Source organism: Lissotriton helveticus, chromosome 6, assembly GCF_964261635.1.
Source record: "Lissotriton helveticus chromosome 6, aLisHel1.1, whole genome shotgun sequence".
Classification (NCBI taxonomy): Eukaryota; Metazoa; Chordata; class Amphibia; order Caudata; family Salamandridae; genus Lissotriton; species Lissotriton helveticus.
In genome coordinates, this window is record NC_136067.1 from 32,908,483 (window position 1) to 32,930,877 (window position 22,395).

Here is a 22,395-nt window from a genome sequence, read left to right on the forward strand (position 1 = left end):
AGATGGGGTGCAAATCTGTCGCCCTTTTGCTTGCCAAAAGTGCTCCAAGGGTTCGGGTCGGGGCGGTGTAGTCCCTCTACTGACTTTGGTGGGCCACGAATGGACCCGTCTCTTGTACGCAATGTGTTAGCTCTTACACATTGAAAGCAAGCTGCAACATTTTCAGTAAGAATGGCAGACATGAGATGAAGTTTAAAAGTTTACTTACAGAACAAGACATCAAAATACATAAGAAGGACCGTTAATCATTTAATAAAATGGCACATAAATCATAAGAAGAAAGAACTCAGTAAAGTTCAGTAGAAAATCCAGCATAGATTTGCCTTCTTGGGTGGGGAAAAGGGGGTCTCTCTAACAGTGAAAACTCAGACCCTTTTATATGACTTTAGACAAAGGGTTTCATACATTCGCGACACCAGAACATGGTTCCCGGGATGTGCACCGATGGGGAACGAGCAAGAAGACACGTTTTACTACAACATGCATTCGAGGATTCTCTCATAATGCTATTGCATTGGACTCAGACATTCTCAGAGTCTATTTACATCAATGAGTTGATACATAGAGTGCAAAGCGGGCTGGGACGGCCCGGTTGTCCCTGGTTAGGTACACCGCGTTCAGTGTGGCTGAGAAGGCCTCAGTCTTTCAATGCCAAGCTCACAGCTCTGTATTACAGTGAAGACATCGGGCCCGAATCACGGAACTAATTTAAGACAAAATCCTAAACTTACTACCATTTCGGTATTCACAGAAGGCACTTACTCATTTTGGTATTCACAAAAGGCACTTACTCATTTTGATATTCACAGAAGCCACTTACTCATTTCAATATTCACAGAAGTTAGGAGTCCTAACTTTAGGTCTCCTAAATGCCTTCTGTGAATACCAAAAGTCTTAAAGTTAGGATTTTTCTGAGTTTATGAGTCCTAAAGTTAGGACTCCTAACTTCTGTGAATATCGAAATGAGTAAGTGCCTTCTGTGAGTACCAAAATGGTAGTAAGTTTAGGATTTTGTCTTAAGTTAGTTCTGTGAATCTGGCCCATTAACAGCAGCAGTGAACACGTGGTGCAGTGAGACGCCATTTAAAGATGGACAACAGCATGAAACTGGCTTATGTTAGTTTAGGCTTAATTTCTAATACATTAAAAACTACAAGTCAATCAATTAATCAATCAATATGACTTTATTTGATCATAAAAGTGCAGAAATATACATTATCGCATATTAAAATTATAATACACCACCTTCAAGTTTCAATAAAAACACAAAATAGAATACAGATAGGAAATATATTAAAACATTATCCAAAACGTTAATTAAAACGTGGGGAATTCATTCAATCTATACTACTATTATAAAGAGAGAACTGGGAACGTTTGAGGTGGGTAAACTCGGGAACCACAGCGCCAATCCAAACACCCGATACATCATTGTAATTGTCAGGGTCTGCAGATGGACATAGGCTATATAAAAAAAATATATATACGTTCTTTAAAAAATTTACGAAAAAAAAGTAGTCCCTTGGAAGTAGCGCCGGCCGTGACGTGCGTGCTGACATTAGGAGCTCGGGGAGGAGCGCGATAAGGAGCGGCGGACATGAGCGCGGGGAGGAGCGGCGGACATGACCGCGGGGAGGAGCGGCGGACAGGCGGGAAGGAGCGGTGGACAGGCGGGGAGGAGCGCTTAGGAGCGGCGGACAGGCGGGGAGGAGTGGTGAACTCAGGAGCGCGGGGAGGAGTGGCGGCTGAGGTAGGTGAAGCAGCTGCGGGTGCGCTCCGGGGGACCCACGGACAACGGCAGGGCGGGCGGGGCCCCTGAAGCCTGATTGCTCCGGGACAATGTCGGGACGGGCTGCTACTATCTAATAAAGTGCTTAGTGCGATACTGGGACAACTCAATTACAAACATTAAACAGTGAACAGCGGGCAGTATAAAGTGCTAAACAGTGCCACATGTTAAAATACAGTCTACCAACTAAGTAATCATCTTTTTGATAAAGCCATACATAAATATGATGTAACACAGAAGTTTACATGTGGGGTTGGGAGCATTTGGAGGAAAAACAAAGCTGGGCGACATTGTGCAAATTTATATTTTAAGAACAACGGGAGAATATATTTTTTCCAGGCACAAGAATAAAATTTGCAGAAAAATATAAAATGAAGTCAAGAAAAACAGGTTTCATGTTATACTGCCTCTAACTAAAGGGGCCCTCTAATTATTCTCGTTAAATACTCAGTCTGGGGTTTGTAGTAAGCTATGGCTCGGGAAACATCCTTTACAACTAAACTTTTTCCACGCAGTACCTTTACAACGCAGGTATTACAACGCAAGTCGGTACAACGACTTGCGCTGGAGGGCGCTGAAGGATAGGGAATAGTTTAATTTACTATCCAAAACCTTCCCTACTATCCACGGGGACCTGAGTTGGAATAGTAAATTAAACTATTCCACTATCCAGCGCCCCCCGTAAAACTGCGCCATTGTAAAAACTGCGTTGTAAAGGCATGCGGGGAAAAAGCATGCGTTGAAACCACATACATCCCTATGGCTCACTGCATCACTTTAAGAGTCCCGCTGCAGGATGTGAATTAAAATTAAGATGACCCATTTAAATGATTCCTTCTCAGCTTGTGACTGCAAACTCCCAGGAAGTTCACACGAGTATAATCTGAGGAGGAGAGGAGAGTGGGTGTCATTATATATCTAATTGGTAACTCCTAAAGTCTTCAGGGAGACGTGTTCAACATTCTTTCCCTGCGATGCTGTTGCTCGAGGCCTTGTGACGTCAGAGGTAGCCTGCTACAAAACAACATGTTTTGTTTTCGAGTTGGATGTGAATGTCCCATATCTGATCGCGTGGCTTCCGCTCCAGCCCATTGGCTGCATCATGGCGGGCCTGGGAAAATGGCGCCCATGCGTGACTCTCTCCATTATCTGAAGGAAGGCCCTCCATTATAGAGAATCCTTTTCTCCATGACTATGGAAGTGCCTTCCCAGTGTGTTCTGCCATTCATTGTGGTATTATTTTTGTACCTGTGTTTGGTGCTCTTTTGTAACTTGCACACGCCACTTTTCTCTTGTAACACACTGTTTGCTCCTCTTACATTTTGTTTGCTTTTGATACTTGCACAAGTGCCACCATTGCCTACGTAACGTTTGTTCTTGTGTTTGAGTGTCTACCATATATTGCAGTATTATACCCCTAATTGTACTTTGTTTTCTCTTGTAACCTGCACACATGTCACGTTTTCCTCCTGTTTTGCACCGTTTGCTCCTCTTGTATTTTGTTTGCTCACAATTGTCACTTTTGCCTCATGTAACTTAACTTTTGCTTTTGTAATTTATTCACTTGTAATGTTCTCGTGTATCAGTTCTGTTCCTATTGTGAAGCCTCCGACACCTTCGGGTAAAGTCCACGCTACATAAAAACGCCTTAAATAAAATAAATAAATAAACTCGGGGTCATGGGTGGAGGGTTACTCTAGCCTCTAGCTCCACCGGAAGTACTGGAAGGTGACTCGCTCTAGGCCCTCATCCAAGGAGCCGGATTCACCCACTCAAGCGCTGGCCTGCTCAAGGCGCTGGATCCAACGGAGGACAGCTACATGCTCTGAAACAGCCTCCGTGTGACATGTAAAGCTGCACACGTGGCCTCCATTAGCATGCCTTTTGTACCGCTTTGTTCTCCATAAATTGGCCGGGTATGCTCAGACGTGAGTCCCTTGCTCACTTTGCCACTGGATTCAAGATAGACTGGCTGATGAGGATTATGAATCCGAAACCGGTCCTCGGAAGCTTGTTTCCGGTCCAGGGAAGGCATGGCTTGGCAGTTCGGGCTGGACTGTTCCCATGAGGCACAGGGTCAGACTGATTTGCATATGGCCATGTCTGAACTGGGGTGGCAGAGTGGGCTAAAGAATGGTGATGGATTAAACCCAGATCTGTTGACTGGGGGTGAGTGTTTGATTGGTTCAGATGCTCCGTCCATCACCACCCCCTTTTGTATGCATTAGCATGCCTGGCACGTGTGAAGCCTCGGCCACGGGGCTCTCAGTCTCCTGCACGCCGCCTGGCTCTAGCCTCCTGGCTCTAAAATCGATAATCAGTGTGCACAGAGAGATTTATTGTGTTTACACACTGTCGTAAGAGCTCTCAGCGCAGGTCCCAGGTATAATCTGTTTAACTGAACTCATTACCTGATAAGCGTCGTGATTGGAAGCGGAGGGGACCTAGTGAGTGGGGTATAAACCTTATCTTAGCATCGAAACCTCATGTGAATAAACAACTTAGCACCTTGAAACCGTGCGCCTATAATGGACCTGATCACGCGTAATGCACCTGATCATATATAAACCTTATCTCAACACTCAAATCTCGTGTAATTATTATTATTATTTTATTTATTTTTTAAATTTATTTTACGGAGTTTTATATAGCGCGAACTTGACCCGAAGGTATCAGAGCGCTTTACAGAGCACCAGTTGCGTTACATGAGGACACATTCATTTTAGTTAGGCACGGGGAGATAAAGGGCTATATGTATCATGCAAATTCGCAATCGCAAAGGCCGAAATTCGCAGAATTTCAGCCTTTGCGAATGCGATTTTGCTAAATGGAATGTATGAAGCAAAAGTGGTGCAAAATAAGGAATTGTTAAATTTGCGATTCCTTATTTTGCAATTGCATTTATGGAATCGCAAATTTTACAATTCCTTAAATGCAATGTATGTAGCAAAATGCCCTTAAGGAATCGAAAATTACCACCAACTTCTAGTTGGTGGTAAGTTGCGAATTCCTTGAAAAATGCACATTTTTGCATTTTTCAAAGTGCCATGTGACGCACATACATGCCCTCAGGGCATGTATGTGCACCCCGTGTGCACCCATGCATATTTCAGGGGTGCAACAGGGTGTCCTTTGGACACCCCTGCACCCTTGAAATTATTCTCAATTTGCGATTAGCAAATTGCGAATCACAAATTGAGAATAACTTCCCATTCATTCCTATGGGCCTCCTGGCCCATAGAAATGAATGGGAAAGTATTCCTTAATTGCGATTCGCAATTTGCGAATCGCAATTAAGGAATTTTAAGAAATCACAAAAAAATGCGATTTTGTACATACATACCTATTTCTTAAAAATCGCTATTTGAGAATCGCAAATGGGTATCTTGATACATATAGCCCCAGGTGATTTGCCCAGAATCACAGGATGTTCAGCGTTATTGCAAAAACTCGAAACCGGTATCCCAGATTCGTGGTCGACCGCCTTTCCGTTAGGCCAACTCCTTCCCCCTCTTACACACATAATGTACCTGATCATATATAAACCTTATCTCAGCACCCAAACCTCGTGTAATAAACTTAGCACCTTGAACCTGTGCGCCTATAATGGACCTGATCACATATAGGCCTTATTTCCAGTGGCGGCTTCTCTGCTAAGGCGGAGTAGCGTTGCCCCACTGCTTTTAACAGTGGAAATTAAGGAAAAATAGAATGATAATAACTTGCTGTTATTACAATTTTATTTTGTCCCGGTTCAGCAGCTTGGCGGACGGGGCTGCTCTGCTGCCAGGGTAGGGGAGGAGTGGTGGGCACACTAAAGTGCGCATGACACTTTGACCGGCCCTAGTGGCCCGGCAAAACACTCATGCACACTTTTCATGCTCTCGAGGAAGGCTGCATTACAGCCTGCATGGAGAACAAGCCCAGACCACCATTCTTCATCAAAGCGGCGAACCATGCCGCTCAGACCAATCACAACGTCGCATTGTAGCGTTGTGATTGGTCAGGAGAACCGGGCTGCTTCCTCTTCTGCCCGGATCGGAGGGACAACGACAAGGGACGCCGCAGAGAGACGCGAGGAACTAAGTTTTCTTTTTTATCTCCTCTCCCCCGACCGGCCACGCCCGATCCGCGCCAGCCGCTACTGCTTATCTCAGCACCGAAACCTCGGGTAAATAACTTAGTACCTTGAAACTGTGCACCTATAATTGACCTGGATTAAATATAATGTTCCTGATGCCACCAGAAGGACTGGGAAGGGTCACTTCACCCGATGACCCTTGACCTTCAGTCACCGGTCTGCGTCCTTGCCACCCCTCTGTGAGCCAGTGGCGTCTTTCAGGGCACGTTTCACCCCTTGCGCCAAAAATAGAGCGTTACTGGGGAATTACTTCTCTCCAGCTGAAACACCTGTCTCCTCCAATAGTCGAAGGGCATTAAAACAAGCATTTGCAATGCAATAGGTCTCCCATTTTTTAGATTTAGAGCTATTGGCCTTCTAATGGAAATGTGTTTTACTTATATGTGTGAGATCTCTCTGAACCTTTGAACACCAGATCTAATCCATTGTTGATTACCTGCCTTTCTACACTTGGAATTTGCAAAAAGGCCCTTCGTCGGTTTCAATCTTTTCTTTCAAACAGATTACAATCTGTTGCTATTGCCCTATTCATGTCGACAAATTCTCCTTCAAATGCTGAGTGCCTCAAGGTTACTCTCTGAGCCCAACATTATTCAACATCTATCTGACAAAATGGGCTACAGTGGTAAAAACCTTTGTCTTTCATCTTGCATTGCAGCCGATGATACACAAATAATTGTATCCAATTCTAAAAATCATGACAACACCTGAGCCAACTGGTGAGTTACACCCTGGCCAGAAATCTTGGTTTCACCAAGAAACACCTTCTTCAGGTACCCAAGAATGGGAGGCAGAATCTTTTCATATCCCACAAAGGTGTCATTCTAGGCCTCTCAGAATGAGAGAAATGAGCAATCACAAGCTTTTAAGGAAGAACCTAAAAATGGGAAACATCTTTACAACGCAACTTTTACCACGCAGTGCCTTTACGACGCAAACCATTACAAAGCATTGCGCTGGAGGGCGCTCTAGGATAGGCAATAGGTTTAATTTACTGTCCAACACCTTCCCTACTATCCACGGGGACTGGAGTCGGAATAGTAAATTAAACTATTCACTATCCAGCACCCCAAAGCACTATGCGTTGTAATGGAATGAATTGTAATGGATGTTGCGTTGTAAAAACTGCGTTGTAAAAGCATGCGATGTAAAAGCATGCGTTGTAATGTCATACATCCCCTAAAAATGTGGTTGTTTCAACAACACTACGGTGCTCGTGTGCTGATGAGGGCTGGGGGCCGTCATGAATCCGCCCACTTGCGATTTTGCCGCACCAACACATTTTGTGGTGTAGGCATGAATGGTAAAGGGGTATGTGTGGCTATGGTCGCCACTACCGCGACCCCTTCCACCCCCCAACCACCTCCCACCCGCGCTGTCCCTTTAAAACTCTGCCCCTTCACAAACAGTACCCCCCTCCCACGCTGTTCTAAAACTACCCAGACTACCCATTCCCCTCCCCTGCCCTAAGGCCTAAAACCCTGCACCTGTACTTACACCACCTGACTTCCCCCGTCTTCCGCACTGTCCCTTAAACTACACCAACCCCTTCCACTGGCCTAAGACCTACCAAGAGCCCCCCGTCTAAAAACTACCCCGACTACCCATTACCCTGCCGCTGCTCTAAGGTCTACAACCTTGCCACTTTACATACATTACCCGATCCCCCGGTGTCCCTAAAACTACCCGACCCCTCCCAGCCTTGAAAACTACACCCCAGCCCCAATTACCTCACAGCGTCTCTTCCTGGCGTCTTCCTGCTTCTGCTTCCGCCTTCACCACAGCAGCAGCCTGCAGATGGACAGCGCACTGCCCTAACCCCTTGTCCGTGGTGGTAATTCCGCCGCGGCGCTGGGGGTTAGGAGGGTCCGCGCGGCGCCGCCATGCTCGTGACGGAACCACTCCGTCATGAGCCACGGGCGCGCTGTGACGGAGTGGTTCCGTCATGGCCCGCCCGCTCAATAGAACGCTCAGTGCAGGCGTGGAATTGATGCCGCGCAGGCCCGGCGGCCGGGCCGTGACGGAACCATTCCGTCATTAGCACAGCGCGTCCGTGGCTGGTGACGGAGTGGTTCCGTCACCAGCACGTGGTTAAGGCATGCACACGGTTAAGGCATGCGTGGCTGAGCTTGCGTGGTTGGAACACGCGCGGTTAAGACCGCAGTGTTCAGACTGTTTCCCTGTGAAAAAAGAACAAGGCATAATGGTGCTCCTGGTGACAGCAGGCAATGAGGCACGAGACTGATCAGTTGAAAGAACACCTATCGAGGGACTGCAACCACTTCATTGTCAAAGTCAGAGGAGGAGAGTTTAAAACAAATAGTCAGGGCTTTAGGTGGGCCGGGTCTCACCGGGTCTGAGCACCGGCAGTTTTTTAAAGGGGGCCTCGTGCGGGTCTCTATCGGGCTCTGTTTTGTGCCCTGGCACAGGCGGTCCGTTTTTCCGGACTGCAGTGATCGAAGGCACATCAATGTGCGCTGCTCACTTCTCACTAGTGGAGAAGTTATGGCATGACGTCATGCCAGGTGATCCTTGTGAGGGAAGGGAAATCCTTTAAAGAGTCATTTTCTCTCTGGATTTCTCTTCTCTTTTTGAAACTCAGGAGCAGCAACATTGTCCTGGTGTCACCAGGGCTTTAAGTGGAAGTGTTTTCAATCTATACTACTATTATAAAGAGAGAACTTGCACCTTTTGGCCAGGTAAACTCGGGAACCACAGCGCCAATCTACACACCCGATACATCTATGAAAATGTCAGGGTGTGTAGATGGACATAAGGCTATATAAATTAAAAAAAAAGTAAATTAAGAAAATTAAGTTTGAAAACAAAGTAGTCCCCTGAAAGTAGCGCCGACCGGGACCTAGCGCTGGCCGCGACGTGCGTGATGACCGCGACGTGACGTGCGTGATGACGACGAAGGAGGAGCGGCGGTGCAGTGACGAGCGGCTGTGCAGTGAGGAGCGGCGGCACAGGTAAGGAAAGGGAAAGTTTTCGAGCTTTTCCTAAACTCTCAGTGCGAGACTGTGTGATGCAGGGGGAGGCGTCCCAGGGGGGAGTGAAGTGAGGCAGACAGACGACATGTCGATTGCCTTCCTATAGATGAGGCAGCTAGGAAAGGAAAATGTCGGAGCGGGAGTGAGTCGGGGCGGGAGGGGGGCGGGAGGGAGTCGGGCGGAAGGGGGGCCTGGTCCGTGTCTGTGCATGGGCATGCACGGACAATGTAGGGGCGGGCGGGGTCCTGGGCGGGCGGTTGGCCCTGAAGCCTCATTGCCCCCAGGCAACGCTGGGGCGGGCTGCTAGTATTATATACAAGCCATAGTTGCTGCTAATTTATCTTATGCAACTAACAACCATTGACAAAGCCAATAATTGTGACCTGTTGTTGGTATGATGTTACTTGTTGTATCATATATCTTGATGCAATGACTGAAACAGCAAAATACAAGTCAGGCGGCACCCTATGCTAAACACACATTTTTTGCATACGTGTTTTTAAGCCACGCCCCTTTGAGAGACCCTCCAGTTTTTTCATCCATCTTAAAGCCCTGCAAATAGTTATAGCACAGTTTCCAAACTATACATTGTGCAGCAGGAAGTCATCTAAATGAGTCCGGCTCCATGGAGACTGGCTGTGCTGCTTGAGAGTCAGCATCCTACACTTAATCCACTCACCACCCGAAACACGTCATCATTAAATGGTAAGCAAGACCAAGGGAGATAGGTACACATGGGTGTAGAACGTGACCATACTTATTTATTTATTTTATGCAACTTATAAAGTGCGCAAATACTCTGAGGTGTCTCGACGCTGTGTACTGGACCGAAGAGGCTGACACGGCTGACTATTCATTAAAGAACCAGGTCTTTAGTTGTTTCCTACAGGTAAGTAAGGATGGACTTGCCTTGATGTGGAGGGGGAGACTGTTGCAAAGTTTGGTGGTGGTGAACAGAAAAGTTCTGTCACCGCAGGAAGCTTTTTTTGTGCGTGGTACAATTAGAAGGTTTGCTGTGGAGGAGCGTAAACGTCTCGAGGGATTGTAGGGGCAGAGGGATTTTTGTAGGTACTCGGGACCACTGGCGTGAACAGCCTTGTAGGCAATGCATAAGGCCTTGAACTTGGATCTGCTTCTAACGACAGCCAGTGAAGCTGTCGAACTATGTTTGAAATTGGTTTGAATTTGGGGGTGCCTGTCAGAAGTCTGGCTGCTGCGTTTTGCTCTAGTTGTAGTTTGTTTAGAACTCTTTCTTGAGCATTGATGAATAGGCCATTACAATAGTCTACCTTGGACATGACTAGTGTACTGATGAGGGTCTTAGCGGCAGTGGTTGGGAGGAAAGGTAGAAGTTTCTTTATCGTTTTGATGGTATAGAAGGATGCGGAGATAACTGCATTCGCATGGTGCATAAATGACACCTTGGTGTCAAAGATGGCCCCTAGATTTCTCCCCTTTGAAACAGGTGACGGAGGTGATCCTAACTTAGCTGGCCACCAGGAAGGGGACCAGGCAGGGAAGAGATTGCCAAAGATCATCACCTCCGTCTTGTCGGAATTTAATTTGAGGCAGTCGTTTGCCATCCAGGTACTGATGGCGAGCATTCCCTGTTGGAAGTTAGCTGCCACCTTACAACCGTCATTGTGGACCGCTAACACTAGTTGCGTGTCTTCGGCGTATGACGTTAGGCCCAGGTTGTAAGATTGGATGACCCTCGCCAGCTCCGACACATAGATGTTAAATAAGGTCGGAGTTAGAGAGGATCCCTGAGGCACACCACAAGGAAGGGCAAAAGAGGGGGAGTTGAAGTTGCCAAGCGTGACAGGTTGAGATCGGTTGGTGAGGAAGGAGGCTAAGAGGGCCTTGGCATTATGAGAAATACCAATGGCTGCAGCATGGTCGATCAAGGTTACATGGTCAACCGTGTCGAATGCAGCTGAGAGATCCGAAAACACGAGGACCATGGCCCCTCCTCCATCTAGTATCTTTCTGATTTCGTCCGATGCTTTGATAAGAGCAGTTTCAGTGCCGTATCCCTTTCTGAAGCCAAACTGGGTGTCGTCTAGTAGGTTGTTTTCATCAATGAAGTGTGTTAACTGGGTGTTCTAGCTGGGAGAGGAAGGCAGGCGATTGGTCTGTAGCTTGTGGTGTCAGTTGGATCAAGGTTGTTCTTCTTTATGAGGGGCTTGATGACAGCTTTTTTCCAGATAGAAGGGTATATGCCTGTTCTGAACATTGAATTGAAGATGTTAGCTAAGGTGGAGCCTATGATGTCGGGGATCAGTTTGAGGGTAGCAGGGGGACAAGGATCGTCAGGAGATTCCGATTTGATTAAGGAGAGTAGATGAGAGATCTGATCGGGGAAACTTGACTAAATTCCTCTAGTGAGGGCGAGGGTAGTTTGTCGGTTGAGATAGATTTATGAGGGGAAACGGAGTTTATGTATTCGCTGGGGGTGCTACTGTACGTGTGTCAGTCGAAATATAGGCTGTGAAGTTAGCATAGATGTTACTGACTTTTTCTTGGAAGTAGCTAGCCAGCGAATTACAGAGTGATTGGGAGGCGGTTGTGTGAGGGGTGGAACCTTGTCAAGATAGCTTGGTAACTACCTGGAACATGTGTTTGATAGAGTCTTGCGCCGATTCAATTTGTTTGAGGTAAAAATTGCTTTTCTCCATGATCAGGAGGTGTTTGTATTTAGCTAATGCCTGTTTATAGAGGATTTTTGGAGCCGGATCGTACTGTAAGCGCCAGAGTCGTTCTTGGTGTCTGCATTTTTGTTTCTCGAGCCTAAGTGGCTCGTTGAACCAGGGTGAGGATAAAGTCTGCATATTATTGGAAATTTTTTTGGGTGGGAACCGCCGTATTACCAGTGTCCTGAAACCATTGTGTGTAGTCGTTGGCTGCAAGTTCGGGGTCAGGAGGGAGGTCTTGCTGAGTTGTAAGTTAGATTTAAACTCTAGTGGTGCAATGTTGCTTTAAACTGTCTGGGGATGTGAGGTTGGTGTGAGGGGGCGAGTTGTTTGAATTTGAAATTCGAAAAGGACTTCACAATGACCAGTCCAAGGCAACGGGAGGATGTTCTCCAGGAGGATTTGCTGATGGTTCGAGAATAGTCCATCTAGTGTGTGTCTGGCGGTGTTTGTGGGACACAAGACTAATTGTGAGAGGCCTTCCGCCTCCAATTCGGCCAGGAGGGCTAAGGTGTCTTGGTCGTCATGGGCTTCAAGATGGAAGTTGAAGTCTCCAAGGATGGAGAAATTGCTTTCTCCTGCTACCAGCTCTAGTAGGCAGCCCATGGAAGAAAGAAATTCCGTTCGGGAACCGGGGGGGGACAGTATAGGAGGATACCTTTGAAAAGTAGAAAGTGGGCGACCATAATCGTGAAGCTAAGAGCTTCACAGATCTTGGTGGGGATTATTGCTGTCCTGACAGAGGAGTGTTCTCGATGGATGAGAGCAAGGCCTCCTCCTTTTTTGTGAGTTCTGTCAAATCTACAAGCGGAGTAGCCCACTGGCGTTGCTGGGCAGAAGTCTGGCCCACAGTAAGGGTCACCCCTGATTAACTTGATGTATCACAGTTCTAGATAACTCTATTGGCTGGTCTGGAAGCTCTACTTAAATGTGTAATGTGTGCTAAGGCTGGCCTCAATCAAAATGTGCATGACAAAATGTCTGCTGAGAAAAATAAGAAAAACGTTTCCTCCAAGAGTATACACTGCAGATGCCAATAACCAATCTTGTCCAATGTCTTAAAAGACGGAAAGCTACTAGACATAAGGTCTGTCCACCAAAAAAAAATGCCAAAAAATGACCAACCTGCAAAAATCATAATGCAATAAATGCATTAAAAAATGGATCAAATTAATTTGCAAAAAACCATAGCTTATCATTTCTTATACATTGGTTACAAAATAAATGCCAACCTTGCTTTCCAACTGGCTTTTAAAACAATTGTTTTACACCGTTAATACTTCTTGCGCTTCAATTATTCGCAGATAGCTTATAGCGTTTAGAAATAAGAAAATGAAGAAGCAGAACAGTACTGTTCAAGTATCCTAAATTCAGTAAAGGGATCAAATAAATGTATCTTATTTTAATTAAATATGGGTCTTTCCTCTTTGAAAAGTACACTACACGGCTGCGGTTGTATGATGCTACAACGCGATCAAAATGATCGCGGTACATCACAACGCATCTTTTACAACGCAAGTCGTTACCACGACTTGTGCTGTAGGGTGCTGGACTTAGGAATAGTAAGATTTACTATTCCAACTCCAGCCTACGTACAGTAAGGAAGGTGTTGGAATAGTAAATCTACTATTCCTTAGCCTAGAGCGCCCTCCAGCGCAAGTCGTGGTAATGACTTACGCTGTAAAAGAAGCGTCGTAATAGCAGCGCGGTGTTTTGACCGCGTTGTGAAGGATGTTTGCCCACGGCTGCACACCATTCTACAGAACTGCACACTCTCTCACTCAGACACTCCTAACAGCAGCGCCTTATTGGAGATATTATTATTTTTTATAGCGCAGCCTGCTATAAGTGCGGCTTCGTAACGCTGGTGACCGGTGACGTCATGCCATTCCAAAGACCGAGTCTGGTGAGTGTTGTCTGGTCCATTTAAAGTAGTATGTGGTGAGCCCTGCACTCAGCTGAGTATATGTGACTGACCTACCATTGAGTTCGATAGGTCAACGGCGACTAGACCACTGGTCAGATGGTGTCCGAAAGAACGAGGCCTGAGAGATTGTCTGACTGCTCGAGCCAGAGGCGTACCGCAGCCGCCACTGAACCTAGGGCCTCTGAGTATTCATGATTTGCAACATCTTAGAGGCGACTCCGAGCTTTCTGTGGAGGCCCCATCATATTACGTTGCGCCACTGGCTCACGGAAGCCGTAGGTCAGACATACGGCCTCTGCGTTGTGGTTCGTAATTTTGTTTCAATATTTTAATTTGTTCTGATGGCATATTTGCCATCCAAAATATTCCTATCAGGACAGATAAAGATCTCTGAGAGGGTGTGGCGTAAGATAAAGAGCTGCCGACTTCGGGACGAGTAACCGGGTTCGAGTCTTAGCGTGGGCTCCCTCCCTGCTGACAAAGCGTGTACCGAGAAACCCACAGCTGTGTTTGTGCTTGGAGGGTGAGGGGAAGGCTCCTAACGCGAGGAGGGAGGGGGAAAGCCAAAAATATAAAGAGGCAGCGATGGAAGGGAAAGATAAAGCAGCACTAAAATAAATGCCATAAATGGCATCCAGGACATTATATGAGGTGTCTATAAAGCAGATGCCTTGCTGAGAGATGAGTGGAGGAAAAGTGAAAAGAAAGTAAAGTAAAAAGTAAAGTCCACATTTGTAAAGCGCACAATCACCCGTAAGGGTCTCTAGGCGCTGGGGGGCCGTCGGGAAGATTAAGCGAGCTATTGCCCAGAGTCACATGGTGCTGGGCTAACCTGCCGCCGGAGCCGGGGATCGAACCGTGGTCCCCAGATTCCAGCGTCAGTCGCCCTGGCCGCGGCGCCACACCTCTTCCTGCAAGGAGAGCAGCAAGAACGAACATACGTTAGAAAAGAGTAATACCACAGTAACAGGGGCAGTCGCCTGGGCGTGTCAAAAATACCAAACGGTTGGACTAATTAGGCATATCCATCAAACAATAGCAGGCATTTAAAAGGGACACTAACAGAAATCAATTGAAAAGATAGGAGGTTCTTCAGAAATACATACCAGATTCAGCAAGCCTGGTCGTGCCAGGTAGCCATGTGTGGGTGTGGTCAAATGCGAGGCTAAAATTCTAAATATTCTGTAACTTTTTTCAGTTTTTCACCTTTCGGTAACTACACATAAAATAATGCCCCGCTCAAATAAAAATTAAATACGAGTTGTGTTGTTCAGTTGGAAATCCTATCATACATTATGAAACCTCTGTTAGTTAATGTACTGCAGAGGTCTGTGTCTGTAACCACACAGCCACAGAAGTGAATCTTGGACGGTGTAGTGGAGAACAGTGACTTGTGTATGTTTAGTACTAGGAGGTCCCAGTCTGTGTCAGAAAGCCTTACACACAGTATAAAATATGAGAAACTCTCTCTTCAAATTTTTAAAAGGTGTATTTCTTTCACATGTGGAAGCTTTGACAAGAATATGTCACATTATAGCACTGCTGTGAGATGAAAGAGGTAGTTTTTAGGTCGAGCCTGTCCCATTCCGCAGGAATGGATAGGATCGAATTCATGTCGGCAAAATCCTCTTCAAACTAAGGGGTTTCAGCCCGGCGTTTTCTTGCAGTTCACGTGAACATGCACGAGCATTCACGGCCAGGGCTTCTCCTCCCCTAGTAGCACTCCTCCCACACCAGCTACTCCCCCCTCCCACACCAGCACCTCCCCTCTCTCTCCCCGCAAACACAGCCTTTCCTTTCATTTCTCCTCCCCCTCCCCAGCCCGTAGCAGTTGCCGTAGCAGCACTCCTCCCACACCAGCACCTCCCCCCTCCCACACCAGCACCTCCCCTCTCTCTCCCCGCAAACACAGCCTTTCCTTTCATTTCTCCTCCCCCTCCCCAGCCCGTAGCAGTTGCCGTAGCAGCACTCCTCCCACACCAGCACCTCCCCCCTCCCACACCAGCACCTCCCCTCTCTCTCCTTTCATTTCTCCTCCCCCTCCCCAGCCCGTAGCCTCGGTTCAAAGTCTGAAAAAACAATTTGCAAAGGAAGATCAGCTCTTTTTGCTTAAGAAAACTTGATACAATACCCACAGTCCGGCCAAGAAAAACCAATGCAAGCTGGGGTTAGGCCCTAAACGAGGTTTCCTCATTCACATATTTGGAGCAAATGATTTCATACTGTGACTCTTGCCGTCTGATGCCGTTGTCCCAGACAGGCCTTGTACTCGCTGTACAGGGTCACCTAAAGAGGACCCACGTCCCACAGCCCACAGTTCATAAGCTGCCCAAGGCACGTGCACCCGGGCCGACAGAACATGTCTCCCACCGGCAGCATCACTGCCCCCCCTGAGGTTTCTCCCACCGGCAGCATCGCTTCTTCCCCTGCACATCCAGCCACACGGAGCACGTAGACCAAGGCTGCAAACAATAGTCGGAACATGCTATCTGCAACAAAACATTAATATTACAATGTCAATGAGCAAAACATGACGTAAATAATGCACTTTTTTTTTCTTCAGATGTTATTGCGTGGCAAACGTGTAGCCATCAGCACAACATGCCTGTTACATAACATACTTTAAAACAGCGGAATCCATCCATATATTAGCACAGCTGGAAAATCATCCGTTAAAGCATAATTTGAGATCAAAAACTAGCTTTTGCGTGATAATTTGAAACCTAAGTTCGTTACTCGTCATATTAATTAATAACGACTTACATTTTGTTAAAAGTAAAACGTGTTCCGTGTCGATAAGTGTCTTGCATCGCTTCCAAGGGCTTGGGTGCTAATGCGGGAGAAAGTCCAAGCGCCTGGAACCACAACTTCCGCTATTGTTTACAATTATTACTGATCAAAGTCTACGTGTAACATGCCTGCCATACCCACAGCTGATAAAAGAGAAGCGGCTTTCAGTGTTACAACGTATTGCGCGTTTACAACTTTGGGAATTGAACGTGTAAGAAAAACGTTTTTAGTAGAAGAACGTTACATTTCAAAACCACTGTACAAAACACAACTATGGGTCTCCCTCACTGGTTTCATTTTTGTGACGGTGTGATACTTTTCCAAGTGCCAGTTTAATATTACAGTAGTAAAACGTGTAAACGCTTAGCTCTTTTAGTGTAAAAACGCATAAAATAAATGAATAAAGTCTATTTATTGCCTGTGCCGGTCTCTTAGCTGTAGGCGTGTTGAAGCCTGGCACCAGAGGCACAACACGTTGCAAACAAGTTCGCTCAGCCGAAACGGTTTCGTGTTTTTTGTTGCTGGTGGTGAAAGCCATCTACTAATACTCATAGGCTCAGCGAGGCGCCTACGCGTTCTCTTGAATGGAAACGAAAAGCAGTCCAGACAAACAAGCATTGGCATAGCCAATAGGTCTCGCTTGTGGGACCTTATAAGTATTTTGTTTTGCAGCACAATATCCTTGTAACTAAATACTTATAAGGTCCCACAAGCGAGACCTATTGGCTATGCCAATGCTTGTTAAACATGAACTTAGAACCATTCCTGCCCCGCCCACACCCTAGCAAGGGTTCCATTTCTGAAATAAGAAGCAGGACAGTTGTCATTTGAACCAGATTCTTATAGACAGAGCAACATTACAGTCTATTAAATCAAACACAATAGGATTTTAAACCGCTGGTATTCTGAACTCGTGAATTTTAGACGCTTTCATATGCGATTGTGATGAAAAAGGAGGATCAATGGGGCCAATTCACAGAACTAAATTAAGACAAAATCCTAAACTTACTACTTTTGGTATTCACAGAAGTTAGGATTTTGTCTTAAGTTTGTCTTAAGACAGACTTAAGACAGACTTAAGAAATTCTTACGACAAACTTAAGACAACATCCTAACTTCTGTGAATGCCAAAAGTAGTATATTTACGATTTTGTCTTAAGTTAGTTCTGTGAATCGGGCCCATAAAAATTAAATAATTTCGTAGGTCAGATCATGCAATTTGGTTACCATGATTAATCCGGGTTTTCTGGTTTCACTTTGTACAAATCAGCCAGTAAATGGGTATCTGTTTGTTTCTCCTTTTAGTTTTCACCTCAAATGATAATGCTTTTTTTTACCTCTTTGTGCACGAGGGAGGAGCAAGGGTGGCAGGCAGAAGCCACATGAAACTTCATCATTTTATGTGCTTCAGGTTCTAACAGGACCTCGAGCTGAGTTGGAGCCAGGCTTCAGGATCGCGTGTTCAGCTGCTCGCCCACCTCTAGTTGTCGCACTGGAGGACCCACAGCCCAGGAGCCCCCACTCAGCCCCGGGCCCTTGGTATCTGTGATTGGAGATGAAGGAGCCCTCTGCATATCTCATGGGTAATCCCATCCTGAGAAGGCCCACAGGGGAAAACATCCTTTACGACGCAACTTTCATCACGCAGTACCTTTACAACGCAGGTTTTACAACGAAAGTCATTACAACGAATTGCGCTGGGGGGCGCTCTAGGATAGGGAATAGTTTAATTTACTATCCAACACCTTCCCTACTATCCACGGGGACTGGAGTTGGAAGAGTAAATTAAACTATTCACTACCCAGCGCCCCCCAACGCAAGTCGTTGTAACGATTTGCGTTGTAAAACCTGTGTTGTAAAGTCATGCGTAGTAAAAGCATGCGTTACGATGACATACATCCCCCACAGGTGGCCTAAAAGTCACTTTGGTGTTGCATTGCCTCCAGGTGGGGAGGTACTCCTCTGTGCCTTATGAGTGCTGGTTTAAACCTATCTTATCTCTATACTCAGCACTGTGGTTTATACATTGCATGCACAAACAACCCACAATTGAATTTCATGCGAAAGTTCACTTCAGTTGTGCGCGAGACAGCCCGGCTCACCCTATACGAGAAAGACCTGGCGGTGCCCCACCTCCTCACTGCTCAGAATCCCTCAATGTCCCAGGCAGATGAGGCTCACAGCACCGGGTACTCACAGGGCTTATAAGTGGTCTGCAGATTGTGGAGAGGGTGTGGGGGAAGGGGGTGAATATGTGAGTATCTTGGTCTCCGTCACATTTTAAGACCTACCGCCAGATTCATCAATGTCCCGATTTGCGAGTCCTTAATAGCAATTCCTTAATAATCGCTATTAAGGACTCGCAAATTGGGATTCATGTAGAAATCGCACAATTAAATGCGATTTCTACTGCTTCCTTATTTGTGATTCGCTAATTGCTAATCGCAAATAAGGAATGACTCCCCATTCATTCCTATGGGCCAAAGGACCATAGGAATGAATGGGGAGTTATTCCTTATTTGCAATTAGCGAATCGCAAATAAGGAAGCGACTTCAAGGGTGCCAGGGTGTCCAAAGGACACCCTGTAGCACCCCTGAAATGCAAATGTACCCAAGTGTTGCGCACACACATGTCCAAAGGACATGTGTGTGTGTAACATACAACTTAGAAAAATGCACTAAAGTGCATTTTTCTAAGTTTTCGCTATTTACCACGAAGTTAGACTTCGCAGTAAATAGCGGCCCCAGATTGGGAATTCGCAATTTTAAAAAGGTTCATGAATAACATTTAAGGAATCTCTAATTGAGATTCCTTAAATGCGATTCTTCGCAATTAAGCGATTTCTGTAATTGCGATTTTTGCATTTGGGATGATGAATCCCAAATGCAAAAATAGCGCTCGCAAAGGGCCGGATTCTCAGAATCTGGCCCTTTGCGAGCCGATTTTACATTGATGAATCTGGCCGTATGTCCACAGACAACTTCAGCGGTCTGTTGTCACAGACCTCTTATATCACACACCTTAGCATAGTGGGCTTTGGGCTGGCCTTGTCAAACCATTGCCTTCTTGTCTTCTTCCTCTTCCAGGCATTAGTTAGAGACATTGTTATCAGGGTTGGACTGGTCTAAAGGGCAGTCGGCAGTGCCACACGGGCTGGTCTTACAGGTCAGTGTGTGGGTGTTTTTTGGCTGTTTTTAGACCTGATCTATGGTCGGCTGGGCCGGTTTTTACTCTTGATTTTACTGATTTTATCAAAAACGTTGCCAGCAGCAAGCTCAGATCCATGCAGTCTTCTATACCTTGCAAAACACTTATAGAGGGCATATTGGCAAGTTTAAAACTGTCCCAATTTGCAAACATGGGCCTCATTTATGAGACTGTGCGTCACTTTTACGCCGCTGGTGTGTCACTTTTTGTGACGCACCAGTGGCATAAAAAATGTGCCTTGTTGCGCCATATTTACAAAGTGACGCATCTAGGTAGATGCGTCACTTGGTAAGCCCCTGCGTCACATTATACCTGCACCAGGTGTAATGTATGCAGGGGGGGCTTCTGACGCAAGAAAGGGTCGTAGAAGTGACGCAGTGAAATCTATAAGATTTCACTGCGCCACTTCTAGGACGCAAATGTGTCATTATCTTACGCCTGCCTCACAGCAGGCGTAAGACTGATGCAGGCCCTTTCACATTGGGCTTGCCCCATGTGAAAGGACACATTGCTGGAGTTGCGTCACTTTTGGGACACACTCCAGCAATGCGTCACTTTTGCGCCATACAGATACGTCAGAAATACTGACGTATATGTATCTCCTTGTGACATGATGCGTCATACAGTAAATATGACGCATCATTGGTGGTGCAAGGAGGGCGCAGAGAAAAGTGACGCATCGCTGTTTTCATGCAGCGATGCGTCACTTTTCATAAATGAGGCCCCTGGACCACTTTTTGGGGTAAATCTAAACCACTGATGGGAAGCGGTTTTATTTTGGCGCCGGGCCGATTTTCTGTCCCAGTCCAACCCTGATTGTTATTTCCATCTTAGTTCAGCCCACACATGACCCACTGTTTCTGCTTACTCTGTTGGCTATTTCTGCATCCTTCTACCTACTATGAAGTCCTTGCCTTCCAGTGCATGGGGCGGGGTAATAGTTCTATTCTTGCTCCCTAACTCTGCTTTCCACTGCTGTCCTGTAGTGGTGGTTTCTCCGCTAAGGCGAAGGAGCGTCGCCCCATTGCTCTGCGAGCAGTTCAAAAATGAGAAATAACATGATAATAACGCAATGTTATTATCACTTTATTTTTCCGTTCCTGCTTAGGCGCGGGGTAGGGCGGGGCTGGGCTAGCCAGATCCGGGGCCAGGGAGAGGAGTGGTGAGCACACACTAATTGCGCATGACGGTTTGGCCGGCCAAACAGTCATGCACACTTTGCATGCTCTCTGTCGGCTGTATTGCACAGCCTGGGTGGAAAACATGCACAGCCTCCCATTCCCTTACTGAGCACGGAACCACAGCGCTCAGACCAATCACAACGCTGCTGTAAAGCAGTACCGTGATTGGCTAGGGGAGTCTGGGAGCCTGTGCACTTCCTGGTTCCTGCTTCCTGCTCCTGGAGTCCACCGAGGAGTCGAAGAGGACATAGAGTGGCAGCCGGCCTGCGGGTGAGTGTTTTAATATTATTTTTTTCATTTTTGTTGTTGTACATTATGAAAAAAAACATTTCAAAATGGCCGCTCACGCGTGCACGTGCGTACGTACACACAGCAGTGATCTTTCAATGGCTTTTCTTATATTTACAACCATTCCATCCACATGCTACGCAATGATTACAGGTTGAATCCTGAAAGTCCCCTTAGGCAGTGGCGGCTCCTTCACAAAGGCAGAGGAGTGTCCCCTCACTGCTATTGAGACGTGAAAAACTAAAACTAAAATGATAATAACAAAGGTGTTTATCATTTAATTTTTCCTCGCTTACTTCCCGCAGTGAGCCGAGGGCGGGCCTTTCATTCGCGTCGACACAGCCGCAGGGAGGAGGAAGAGCGGTGGCGCTGCTTCAAGTGCGCATGAGGGCGTTTGGCCGGCCTAAGGCCGGACAAACCCTCATGCAAACTTGGATCTCTCCACCCGAGCTGTGCTTTACTGCTGGGTGGACCACAAGCAGAGGGTCAGAGGAGCATATTACCAACAAGTAGCGATAACTATCGCTAAATAGTCTTAGCGATGATTTTGTTATCGCTGCCTATCGCTGGATATGTTAGCGGAGAAAACATGCTATTAGCAACGTTTTTCTCCATTGTGCTAAAATATCCAGCGATAGCGGCGAAATGCGTGAATATTGCTGAGAATACAGCGATATTCACGCATTAGCGACGAAATGCTCTTAGCCATGTTATCCACCTCCCATTGGATAACATGGCTAAGAACTGGTCTGGGCTGGTGTTAGTATTTGGAGATATTCGTGCTTAGCCGAGCTGTGCTTTACTGCTGGGTGGGCAACAAGCAGAGGGTCAGAGTCCCTTAGTGAGCGCCTAACCATGGCACTCACACCAATCATGGCGCTGCTCTCATACTGGGTAATCCCAGCATGAGTCTGGATTGGCGTAGGGGGTCCCTGTGACATTCCAGGAGTCAGGAAGCAGAGGTCTGAAGAGCACCGACGCTGGAGAATGCAGGTAAGCATTATTTTTAAATTCTGTTCTCCACGCTGACCTCCCCCCCAAGCTGTCTCACCACTAAAATGCCACAGCAGCCGCCACTGCCTTTAGCAATGGAAAGTTACAAGGGGAATCTATCAATAATTTCTGATTCTCCTTCATAGTTTCTCCATGAGATTTAGATTTCAGTTGCTTGGCAGCCAATCTATCCAGTGACAACATGGCAGGTGTGTGGTGCCCTGTGGGCCTTGCAATTTTCAACCCCACTTGGATTTCCCACAGACTCTTCCTGAAGCCCCACCTTCCAAGTGACCTGGACATCCGTCTAGTAATCAACCATCTGGCAACTGGGGGCTTAAATCTGTCTGCAGGAAGCTTACCAAAGGTGTGCCACAGGGCTCATGTCTGAG